Raw genomic sequence first — 13461 nt, 5'->3', positions numbered from 1 at the left:
CCACATCCTTACCACTCTGAGGTTAAACCCTTTACACAGTTTGAGGTTAAACTTCTTCTCTTCTAATTTCAGTGAATAGCTGCTTCTTTTTAAATTCTCTTTCACTGAAAAGTTTTTTTCCCTATGCTAGGGTCACCAGTACAGTACTTGTACATAGCTATCAAATCCCCTCTCAAGTGTCTCCTCTCCAGAGAGAATAAGTTCAATGCTTGTAGTCTTTCATGCTGACATGGCCATGCTGACCTGCAATTGTGAGCATTATGAGGAATACTCAAACTGAAGGCTGTGTATTGTGTTGCATGGTGTACGGATCGTTACACAGGCACCACAGGACATTGCAGCTGCTATGTGCAACTGGTTCTGGAGGGGTATCCAGGATATCTGGAGCTAATTCACCTTTTCATTTTTCTCGTTCAAAATATTTTATTAATTTTATGAACATACAACAGATACAATAAGGATATGTAAGCCATTTTCCAAATATATAAAAATGTATAACAAAGGGTCCAAACATGGACAAAACTTGACTGCCAAATTTGAGACATGGAGATTATACTGTAAATTTAGAGCTCAAGCGGGGTAGAAGGAAAGATGGAACAAGGTCATGATCTCCTCCAGGTCACCCCTAAAGGGTTCAAACTTTGACCTGGAGAAAGAACAGACGAGGAGAGTATCCATCATACAGACTTATCTATCATGAGAATTGTGGAGCATCAAGACGAACTGTGTTCCATTTGGCACAATAAAAACATTAAAACATAGTCCAGACATGGAGAGTCCTCTAAAGGCATCATGAATTAGGACCTGAGTTTATAATAAATAATTGTAGCCATGAATTATTGTAGATAAATAAAGCAACATAATAAGGATGTGGGGATAAAGGGTAGAGAAAAGAGGGGGGCAAGCAGAAAAGGACAGGATGAGAAGACGATAGAGTCAAGGAAAGAAGGGAAAGAAGAGAAAGATCTGGGAGTCTTAGTAGAAGATAGACTAAGCAATAGCATGCAATGTCAAGATGCAGCTGCCAAAGCCGGCAGAATATTGGCATGCATAAGGAAAGGGATGTATTCCAGAGATAAATCTATAATCCTACCACTTTAAAAAACTCTGGTCTGGCCACACCTGGAATATTCTGTCCAGTTCTGGTCGCCGGTCCTCAGGAGGGATGTGCTGGAACTGGAAAGAGTCCAAAGAATGGCAACTAAACTAATTAGGGGATTGGAGGACCTAAATTATGAGAAGCATTTACAAGCGCTCAATTTATTCTCCCTAGAGAAGAGACGCACGAGAGGGGACATGATAGCAATTTACAAATACCTCAAAGGTGATCTCAGCATAGAAAAAAAAACGATTTAGTCACAAGGAGTGCAAGAGGACACGAGGCCATTCAATGCGATTAGAGGAGAAGCGATTTAACCTCAGGCTATGCAAAGGGTTTTTTACAGTAAGGGAAATAAGATTGTGCAACTCGCTTCCACAAATGGTAGTAACTGCGAGAAGTATGGCTACTTTTAAAAGACTCTTGGACATACATTTTGATCTCCAAGATCAAAACATTCAGGGGTATGGGTAATGAATACGGCTACACACACCTACACAGGTTTAAATGGATGGACTATTGTCTTTATTCAATCTCAACAACTATGTAACTATGAAAGAGTGAGAAGTAGAGTTGTATAAAGTACTCTAAACCCATACTCGAGTAAAAGTACAAGTGCTCGATCAAAAAGTGACTTGAGTAGAAGTGGAAGTGCTCAATCAAAAAGTGACTTGAGTAGAAGTACTTAAGTATTCAACATTTTTTGTACTTAAGTACTGCAAGTAGTTTTTTTTTAAAACTTTTGCTACTCAAGTACTGAAAGTAAAAGTACCAGTAGTTTTGAAAAAAAAATTGCTACTCAAGTACTGAAAGTAAAAGTACAAGTACTGCGTTATGTAGTTATTAAAGAAAGAAGTCAAAAGTTTGAACATGCAGCTTTTATTTATACATACAGTAGCATTTATTTTCCTATGCGCTGATAATACACATGTTTTGAGCTTCATGAAACCTGCCATCTACTGTTCTGGCAGTGGTCATTTTTATAATTGTAACGAGTAACTATGCAGCACAAAAAAAAAATATCGGAGTAGAAGTATTGAAATCATCGAAAAAATGTAGTGAAGTAAAAGTGGAAGTAGGAGAAAAAAATTCTACTCTAGGAAAGTACAGATACCGCCTTTCGGTACTTAAGTACAGTAGTGAAGTAGTTCTACTTAGTTACTATACATCTCTGTAAATCTCAAATAGGGCAGATATTCACATAACTTATGAGCCGGCATGCACAAGGGCATTACCAAAAAAGTACCAAATGGAATCAAATTTGCTCAAGGTTGTATTATCCAAAGCTTCCTTCTTAGCATGCAACATGGAACAATTCATACAGTGCCACCTTTTCATTTTTCACAAAAAGGTGAACTTACCCTTTAATTACTTACTGGCTATTAGGGATGGGGTTCACATTTGTCGCTACCTTGTCTTTGGGTCTAAGATTCAGGGCCCCAGCACAATTGTGTGCAGATTCGCCCTGAATATTTTTTTTTTATTCTATAATGCACTTCATGGCCTTTGAACTATGGCCAACAAGCTTAGAAGGGCCAGTAAGAATGGTTTTGGATACACTAGCCCCTCATTATAAAGTGGGCAAATAACAGCCAGATTGGAAACTGTCATAGATAGAGGATAGAGAAAGCTAAAAAAAAAAAAACTGCATAACGGGCAATTAGGGCCAGTTAGGAAAGGACGCTTTAATTAGCCCTTCGGGGGTTTTCTTCCTTTTGTGTGCTTTTATTTTATGTTGATAGGGCCTTTTGTAAGTTTAAGATACTCAAAGCGGCGCATTCACTTGTTGCCGTCCATTTGTTCTCTAAAATGCTTTTTGATCACAGCAAGCCGCTGCATTATTTAAAGGAAAAAAAGACTAAATGCAAGAACAATGATCACCTTTACCAGAATAGGTAATTAGCCGAATGATCAGACAGAGAGTAACTGTAACTTGCAGAATCAATAATGCAAAACAGGTTCAGAATGGCAAAAACCATGCAAACACTGCAGAATAATATAGGCTGTACAAACATGGACTCTTAACATCCATGTCTCTGGTAACACTTGGCTGCATTGCATAGTCTCTATAACATTGGTGCCCAACCGGTGGCCCGTGGAGACTTCTGATGTGGCCTAAAACCTGCTGCTCTGGGATGGCGGGTCGGCAAGCCCAGATCACGGTGTAGATGGAACTGGCAGCAGAGGAAGCAAGCGGCTGTGGAGGGAGCAGAGACGCTTAAGCTAATGCTTTCTCTATAGCAGAGAGGCAATTGCTGCAGATCAGAAAGTGGAGGATTAAATTAATGGCCAATGTACATTATATATCATTATATATCATTTACAGTTCAGAAACGGGCATCATATCTATGTTATCAGTTCTGCAATAGTTCTCAGCCTGCTTTCAAACTGATCTGCAGGTGCAGGGCACATAGAATTCTATTATATCTTGCAGGTTTGGTGCGCTTTCTGAAAGGGCACCACACTTGTAAAAAATATTCTACGGCAAAAGGCAGCTAACCCACAGGAAAGCAGCAGATGCCTTTTTACACTTCTGTATCTTGTGCAGAATGTATTTTTAATGTTGCCCTAGAAGCAACGTGGATCCAGTTGACTATATCTCCATTATGTTATACACCTTAGGGGGGGAAGGAGAGCCCCCAAATCCCCAAGGAGCGAGATGGGGGATGGAATTTTTTGGTGTAAAATTTCAGCCACAAAATGGTTTGAAGTTATTGAGAGCTTCCAAGCATGAAGGCAATTATTCCTTTTAATTGACTGTGTGTACACTTTGCCCGTAGGGTTGGCTGGCTTGGAAGGAGAGGTGGCAACATGTCTCTGGAAGATCTGTAGGAACAACTGTAGAGCTTCTCCTTCTCTATTTACAAAGAGCTTCTCTGTCCAGTACCGTGCTGACTATTCCAGCGTTCACTAATTCTCTGCTAACATCTCCAACCCCCTTCCAGCTCGCCCCCTTCTTCTCGCTGTCTCACTCTCCCTCCTACTTCTATTCAGTTCTGTCTCTCTGCACTACCTTGTCCTTCCTTCCTTCCTTCCTTCCTTCCTTCCTTCCTTCCTTCCTTCCTTCCTTCCTTCCTTCCTTCCTTCCTTTCCTACCTTTCCCTCCTCCCCTTCATTTCCTTCCTTGGTTCAGAGTGGGAGGGTTTGGGGGGATAAAAGATAATATAAAGGGGGGGGGGGTAGGAGGTGAGTCCATGCAGAGGGTTTATAAGTCCTCCCCCCCCCCCTTCTCTCTTACCTCTCTCCCTCCCCTCCATTCCACTCCTCCTCTTTCCTCACCTCCCTTCTTCTTCCCCTCCCTCTTTCTCCTTCCTTTCCTCTCTTTCTCACTTATTTTCTTCCTCTCTGTTCCTATCTCCCTCTGCCTTCTTGTTCTCTCCTTCTCCATCCCATCCTCTCCCCCTCTCCCTTCCTCCCTCTCTCCCCCTTTCTTCCTCCCCTCGTTACCTCTCTCTCCTTTTTTTTTTTTATTCTTAATTAATTTCCCTCCCTCCCTCCCTCCCTTTCTTTTGCAGTCCCTTTCTCCCCCCCCCCCCATCTCACTTCTCTTTTTATCTTTCTTCCTCTCTCTCTCTCTCCCTCACCCCCCTCTTTTTGTTCTCTCTCTCCTTCCCTTCTTCTCTCTCCCTTACCCTCTTTTCTTCCCTTTCTCTCTCTCCTTCTCTTCCCTCCTCCCTCTCTTCTTCATCTCTCTCTCTCTCTCTCTCTCTCTCACACTTCTCTCTCTTCTTCCCATCCTCTCTCCCTCCATTTCCTTACTCTCCCTTCCCTTCCTCTCTCTCCCCCTCTCCCTTCTCTCTTTTACTCCCTTCCTCTCTCCTTCTCTCACCCCCACCCATTTCTCTCTATCCTTCCCTTTCTCTCTCCCCCTTCCCTTTTTTCCTGCCCTTCCCCACTCTCTCCCTCCCTCTCTCTCCCATCCTCTCCCTTCTCTCTCATTGCCTCTCTTTCTCCCTCCCTTTCCCTCTCTCCCTGCCTTCTAAACCTCTTTCTCTCTCCTCTCCTCTACCTTCTCTCGCTCTCACTCTCTCCCTTCCCTCTCTCTCTCCCCTCCTCTCCCTTCTCTCTCTCCCCCTTCCTCTACCTTCTCTCTATCTTCTTATCTCTCTGGCTCTTTCACCTCCCCTCTCTTCTCCGCTCTTCTCCTCTCCTCTCCCTTCTCTCTCTCTCTCCCCTCCTCTTCCTCTCCCCTCCTCTCCGTTCTCTCTCTCTCTCTCCTTCTTCTTGCTCGTACTTTTTCCATCTCTCTTGCTTTCGCTCTCTCCTCTCTTCTTCTCTCCCTCTATCTCTCCCCTCCTTTCTCTCTCTCTCCTTCTTTCTCGCTCTCTCCCCTCCTTTACTTTCTCTCTATCCCCTCCTTTTCCTTCTCTCTCTCCTCCTTTCTCTTCCCATCTCTCTCTCCCTCTCTCTCTCTTTCCCCTCCTCTCACTTCTCTCTCTCTTTCTGTCTTCTCGCTTCCTATCTCTCTCTCTTTCGCTCTCTCCTCCCTCTTCTCTCTCTCCCTCCCTTTCCCTCTCTCTTTCATTTCCTCTCTCTTTCTCACCCCTTCTCTTTCTTCCCTCCTGTCTCTCTCTCTCTCTCTTCCCTCCTCTCCCTTCTCTTTCTCTCACCCCCCCCCCCTTCATTCCTCTCTCTCCCTCCCTTTCCTGCTCTCCTTGCCTTCCCAACCTTTTTCTCTCTCCCCCTCCTCTTCCTTCTCTCTCTCTCTCACCCTCCTCTCTCTTCTTATCTCTTCTTATCTCTCTCTCTCTCTCTCTCTCTCTTGCTCTTTCACCTCTCTCTTCTATCTCTCTCTCTCCCCTCCTCCCTCTTCTCTTTTCCTCTCCCTCCTCTCCTTTCTCTCTCTCTCACTCTTTCCTCCTTTCTCTTCCTATCTCTGTCTCACTCTCTCCCTTTCTCTGCCTCTCTCTCTCTCTCCCCTCCTCTCCTTTCTTCCCTCCATTCTCTCTCCTCCCTCCTCTCCCTTCTCTTTCTCTTCTTATCCCTCTCTCTCTCTCTCTCTCCTGCCTCCCCCCTTTCTCTCTCTCTCTCCCTTCCTCCTCTCTCTCTCTCTCCCCTCCTCTCCTCTCTCTCTCTCCCCCCTCCTTTCTCATCTCTCTCTCTTCTTATCTCTCTCTCTCTTTCACCTCCTCTCCTTTCTCTCTCTCTCTCTCTCTCTCTTCTCCTCTCCTTTCTCTCTCTCTCCTCCTCTCCTTTCTCTCTCTCTCTCTCTCCCTCCTCTCCTTTCTCTCTCTCTCTCTCCCTCCTCTCCTTTCTCTCTCCCTCCTCTCCTTTCTCTATCTCTCTCTCTCTCTCTCCCCTCCTCTCCTTTCTCTCTCTCTCCCCTCCTCCCCTTTCTCTCTCTCTCCCTCCTCTCCTCTCTCTCTCTCTCCCCACCTCTCCTTCCTTTCTCTCTCTCTCTCTCCTCTCCTTTCTCTCTCTCTCCCCTCCTCTCCTTCCTTTCTCTCTCTCTCTCCCTCCTCTCCTTTCTCTCTCTCTCTCCATCCTCTCCTTCCTTTCTCTCTCTCTCTCCCTCCTCTCCTTTCTCTCTCTCCCCCCTCTCCTTTCTCTCTCTCTCCCTCCTCTCCTTTCTCTCTCTCTCTCTCCCCCTCTCCTTTCTCTCTCTCTCCCTCCTCTCCTTTCTCTCTCTCTCTCTCCCTCCTCTCCTTTCTCTCTCTCTCTCTCTCTCTCCATCCTCTCCTTCCTTTCTCTCTCTCTCTCCCTCCTCTCCTTTCTCTCTCTCCCCCCTCTCCTTTCTCTCTCTCTCCCTCCTCTCCTTTCTCTCTCTCTCTCTCTCCCTCCTCTCCTTTCTCTCTCTCTCTCCCCTCCTTTCTCTCTCTCTCTCTCCCCTCCTTTCTCTCTCTCTCCCTCCTCTCCTTTCTCTCGCTCTCTCCCCTCCTCTCCTTTCTCTCGCTCTCTCCCCTCCTCTCCTTTCTCTCGCTCTCTCCCCTCCTCTCTCTTTTCTTTTCCTCTCCCCTCTCCTCTCTCCTCTCCTCCTTTCTCTTCCTATCTCTATTGCCATCTCTCCCTTTCTCTGCCTCTCTCTCTCCCCTCCTCTCCCATCTCTCGCTCTCTTGCACCTTTTTTTCTATATTTTTCTCTGTGTATTGAAGGGATCTCTCGGAGGGCTCACAATGTTTTCCTCGTGGAGGATTCTGGGAAGCTCCCTGTCCTCCTCCCTGTGTATAGAATTATTTTTACAATTAGTGAAATCCGGGCTGAGGAAGTTCTTATCATAATATGATTCTAATGAAGTCTGTGTTTCCTCCATTCATCCATTGGCCCTGATGGCTCTGGATGGTCTTTGTGAAGGAAGGACTGGTGGGGGGTGAGCTCCAGGTGTGCCATCGTTAATTGTGTTTTCCCGATGGAGCGCCTTTCGTTACATAAATTGTATCGGAGCAAACTGAGATAATAATAGAACGTGGAGACGGAGGAATTCCATTGTCCTCAGAAATGAGATGCGTGACGCAGGTGGCTTTTATCGGATGCCAGCAGGTCCTTTTCATCCATTTACCCGTATTAAAAGGAAAACTCCACTTTTAACCCTGATCTCCATAATCTTCCACCGGAAAGTTCCAAAATCTCCTTCCTGCAGATTCTGGTCCAGTTCTTTGCGGTGTGGGCAGATGGAGGACTGATCACTTTCTGATACGGGATCTTTTCATATTGGATTTGAACCCTTGATCCATGTGGTGTTTAAAAATATATTTTTTTGGCTTGAGGGGTTAGTTTTGCCCAATGTTTGATGGAACTATCCTTCCATGGGGGATTCTACAATTACCTTTCCTGCCCAGACCAAACAGCCAATTTTCAGCTCATTATTTAACCACATAAACCCCGGAAGATTTTACCCCCTTCCTGACAAGGGCCTATTTTGCGATTCGGCACTGCGTGATTTTAACGGAAATTGTGCGGTCGTGCGACGCTGTACCTAAACGAATTTGATGTCCTTTTTTTCCCACAAACAGAGCTTTCTTTTGGTGGTATTTGATCACCTGTGCGATTTTTTGATCATGCGCTATAAACACAAAAAGAGCGTCAATTTTGCAAAAATAACAATATTTTTCACATTTTTTTATATGAAATTCCCCAAAAAAAAAAATGTAAAAATCTAAATTTTATAACATTTTCGGCCAATTTGTTTTATGCTACATATGTTTGGTAAAAAAAAAAAAAATCGCAAAAAGCTTATTTTGATTGGTTTGCGCAAAAGTTATCGCGTTTACTAACTAAGGGAAAGATTTTTGTCATTTTTGTTGTTTTTTTTTTTTTAACGAGTAATGGCGGCGATCTGCGATTTTTTTTTGCGGGACTGCGACATTGCGGCGGACAGATCGGACCCTTGACTGACATTTTTGACACTTTTGGGGGTACCAGTGACATTACTACAGTAATCAGTGCTATACATATGCACTGTCACTGTAAAATGACACTGGCAGTGAAGGAGTTAACTGTATTGGAGAGGGAGGGGTTAAGTGTGTCCTAGGGGCGTGTTTCTAACTGTGAATGGCTGTGGCTACTAGTGTAAGAACAGAGATCAACGGTCCTACATAGTAGAACCGTATGATCTCCATTCTTACACAGGGAAGAATGACGGGCGGCTTTGTTTACATTAGCCGCCTGCCTTTCTTCCGGTGTAACGGAAGATCGCGAGTGCCGGGGGGGTCCGTGACCGCGTGGGAGCGGGAGCGCACCTCCGGCGGCGCGCGCTCGCTCCCTAGACCCTCACAGGCTAGCAACGTAGCCCTACGTTGCTTTGCCTGTGAGGGGCTGACCGCCGCAGTAAATACAGTCGGCAAGTGGTTAAGACCTCTTTGCATTGGTTTGAGACATTCATTTATTTGATTTTATTCGGGGTGTATATTTTGCAAACTCTATAACACATCTGGAACCTGAGGAAGCTCATGTTGTGGACGAAACGCGTCGATCCACTGCACAGCAGGATGTGTTACTCTATGTGGAAACACCACTGATATGTTGCACTTTAACCACTTTTGGACTGCCCGCCGCAGAAATACTGCGGCAGGCTGGCCCTCCTGCATGAACCGCCATAGGTATACGTCGGTCGCGCGCCTGCAGCTAGGGGGCGAGCTTGCGCCGCCGGCGGTGCGCTCCCACCCCCCCTCAGCAGCGGGGACTCCGATGCACGGGGTAGGTGGCTCCAATTGCCGCCTGCCACCCGCGATCGTTCCCCGCTGAGAGAGACCGTTCTTCTCTCTGGAATGATCACAGAGCTCCAGTGATCCTTCTATATAGGATCACAGGTTTCTATGGTCATTTCACAAGCCCAACCCCCCATACAGTTAGAAACACTCCCCTAGGTACACATTTAACCCTTTGATCACCCCATGGGTTAACCCCTTCTCTGCCAATGGCATTATTACAATAACAACAGTGCATATTTTTAGCACTGATTACTGTAGTAATGTCACTGGTCCCCCCCAAAAGTGTCAGTTAGGGGTCCGATCTGTCCGCCGCAATGTCGCAGTCCTGCTAAAAATTGCAGGTCGCTGCCATTACTAGTAAAAAAAAAAAAAACAAAAATGACATAAATCTTTCCCCTAGTTTGTAGACGCAATAACTTTTGCACAAACCAATAAAAATACGCTTATTGGGATTTTTAATATGTAGTAGAAAACAAATTGACCTAAAATTATGAAAAAATTTGATTTATAATTTTTTGGGGGGGAAATTTAATATAGCAGAATGTGAAAAATATTGTTTTTTTTTTTCACAATTGTCGCTATTTAGCCGAGTGGGAGGAAGGAGCGTGCCAGCGGCGGCGCGCGCTCGTCCCCTAGTAGCAGGTGCGCATCTGATGTAGGGCTACGTCGATTTGCGCAGGAAGGGCTGACTGCCACAGATACCCACATGAATCCCCCCAAATCACCGCTCCCCAAATTTCCCCTCTTAGAACAATTCTTACCCCCTGCCCCCCCCCCCCCCTACATTCTTCTTTCCAACACAAATCCAGCAGCAAAGATATCAGGTAGGTTACGTACAGCAACTGCTGGCCCCTCCCACCAGCCGTACTCTGCCTGCATTGCATAGAGAAGCACAGAAAACCAGCGATGGCAGTGAAAATAAAATATAATAAAAAGGAAAAGGTTAAATTTTTTTTTTTTCCAAAACGAAAGGTTAAATTTAATAATATAATTATCATGTTGATGATGGAGGGGGAGGGAGGAACCAGAGGAGGCAAAATATAGTCACCGGCTACTTTATTAGGTACACCCGTTCAATTGCTTGGTAACACAAATTGCTAATCAGCCAATCACATGGCAGCAACTCAATGTATTTAGGCATCTAGACGTGGTGAAGAGTGACTTTGCATGTGCCAGACGGGCTGGTCTGAGTATTTCAAAAACTGCTGATCTGCTAGGATTCTCACACACAACCATCTCTCGGGTTTACAGAGAATGGTGGGAAAAGAGAAAATATCCAGTGAGTGGCAGTTGTGTGGAGGAAAATGCCTTGTTGGTGTCAGAGGTCAGAGAAGAATGGACAGTCTGGTTCCAGATGATAGAAAGGCAACAGTAACTCAAATTTTGTTGGGTGTCTATGGAGTTACTAAAGAGTAAAGGTGGTTGCCATCATCCCTGAATGAGTGATACTGTATTTGGTTGGTTCCTCAAGCCAAAAGAATTGGGATTGTGTAGGCAGTAGCATAGGTTAAAAAATATATTTATTAAATACAATAAGCATATAAGTGCAGTAAAGATAACAGTATTTATAGCTGTCGCTAGTTTTACTTATTACATAAATTCTATTGAGGTGATCCGTCGTTTGAGCTGTGAAGACATCCGGGTTGGATGTGAGCCAAACTGAACGGTTTCCGACGCATTTCGGCTCTAGAGATATAGCCTTTATCAAGGTATCACCAAAAATTTTCTAGAAAAGTAAATAATTTAAATATTAGTGATTTTATACAATGGAAACAAGATATAGAAAAAATATTTACATTCTTAGACAATATTCATGCGTTTTTGCTAATGCTTCTGAGCAGATCAGGAAAAGGACTGGGTTTAACGAACGGAAACCAGTACCTGCCAGCCCGTTCACCCACAGAAGCAAGGCTGTTCCAGAGATCTCCTTCACAATCGCCCAGAAAGCATATAATGCAGCAAATAAATCGCAACTAGCATATTATTTGGTATGAAGATATACCATTTAGGTATATTCAAACACACGATATTTAAGACATTTCACAATATAATTTATATACAATGATCAATTTTACCCAAATTAGAAGACAGAAGAGATTTAGGCATTTCAACAATGGGGGGATCCTACGTGTCTGTTGTAGGTGGTTAATTGTGTGATAAGTATTTGATAAGTACATCAGTTGGGACATCTGTCAAGTTTAAGATGCATGTGATGTTAAAGCGGAGTTCCAGCCATTTACTCACCTGTCCAACGGTCCAGCGATGCGGCCGCCGGAAGCCTCGATCCTCTCCCTCGGCGCCGGCATCACTGCTGTGGGCACCCGGCTGTTACAGTTTGCGGCTTCACAGCCGGGTACCCACTGCGCATGCGCGAGTCGCGCTGCGCGCCGTGATTGGCCGGCAATCTTCTGGGACCTCTGACGTGTCCCAGAAGATTGCAGGGAGGGAGGGGGAGAGGAGAACTTCTGCTCAGGGCGCCGCGGCGCTCCGAGCGGAAGTGGGAGCGGGTACCTGTCAAAACTAGGTACCCGCTCCCCCCCCCAAAAAATGACATGCCAAATGTGGCATGTCGGGGGGTCAGGACTCCCTAAAGCGGAAGTTCCACTTTTGGGTGGAACTCCGCTTTAAGTCGGGGGGTTTTTTAGTCCGTTTTCCCGGAGGAAAAGCCCTCCAGGAACGGGCGATAACTTTCATGATCGTTTAAACCTGGGAGTACAGTTGCATTCAGTCTTTTGATCCATCGCATCTCGATTTGAAGGAGGACTTTGTTCCAGTCCCCCCCTCGAGAAGGTATATGGACACGATCCAAAGCAGAGAAGGTAACTTTGGGCATCCTGTTGTTATGCATGGTTTTAACATGCCTGCCGAGTGGAAGATAGAACTTGGCGATGGACATACTTTGCACATGTTTGTTATCTCGATCGCCAAATTGTTGGCGAGTCTTTCCGATATATAAAAACTTCCACACTCGCATTCCATGATATATACGACACCCTTCGTCTTACAATTGACAAAATGTTTGGGATGAAATAGTTCTCCATTGGGGAGTATTTTGGATTTGCTTTTACAAATTACACTGCATTGTTTGCAGCTGCCGCAAGGGTATGTTCCCTTGTCTCGGCAGGGGTCTTTTCTCGGGGCATCATGATATTCACTTTGAACAAGAGAATCCTTTATTGAGCCCGCTTTCCTGAATGTGATGGCTGGTACTTGAGATATAAGTTCCTTGGTGGTATTGTCCTGTGTCAGGATGTTCCAATTTTTCTGTATAATTTTTCTGATTTGTTGGTGTTTGTCGGTATATCTGAGTATGATACGAGGAGTCTCTTTCTCCACATCTTGGGAGGGTTTAGTTTTGGACTTAAAAAGTATGTCCAGTCTTTCCTGTGTTCTCACCCGGTTAAAGGCTCTTCTGAGGCATGATTTAGTATATCCTCTTTTTAACAATCGTTCAGTTAGGGCATCCGAAGCTTTTTGAAAATCCTCATATTTAGTGCAGTTACGTTTTATTCGAAGAAATTGACTGTATGGTATCGATTGTATCAGGGGTGCTGGGTGGAAGCTATCAGCATGTAGAATGGTATTTCCAGCTGTGTCCTTTCTGTATAAGCTGGTCTGTATTCTTCCTGATCTGTCTTTTTGAACTTCAGTGTCAAGGAAGGTTACCTTTTGTATATCGTATGACATGGTAAAGAAGAGATTAAAGTTGTTCTTATTCATTTGTTGGATACAGTTTTTGAGTTTTTGTTCAGGACCATTCCAAATGATGAAGAGGTCGTCTATGAACCTGAGCCACAACATAATATGTTGTGAAAAGTCAATGTTATCTTCATTGGATAAGAAGTTTTGTTCCCAAGCCCCCAGGTATAGGTTGGCGTAGGAGGGGGCACAACTGGTCCCCATCGCTACGCCACAGATTTGCAAGTAGTAAGAGCCTGAAAAGGAGAAATAGTTGTATGAGAGTATGTGCTCCAACATTAATAAAATAAAATCGTTAAAGGCTTGATCCTTGAGGCTCTGTTGTTCTAATACATGTTTGATGACTTTAATACCCTTTTCATGGGGGATAAAGTGACTCGGCATCGATAGTCACTAGATAGGCGTCTTCTGGAACTTCCAATCCTTCCACGATCTGTAAGAAGTGGATTGTATCTTTTATGTGGGATGAGAGGTTAGTCACATGAGGTCTGAGGTAAGAGTCTATGACCTGGCTAA

Source organism: Pelophylax lessonae, assembly GCF_965119305.1.
Source record: "Pelophylax lessonae genome assembly, chromosome: 1".
Lineage (NCBI taxonomy): Eukaryota > Metazoa > Chordata > Amphibia > Anura > Ranidae > Pelophylax > Pelophylax lessonae.
This window is presented reverse-complemented; position numbering follows the sequence as displayed.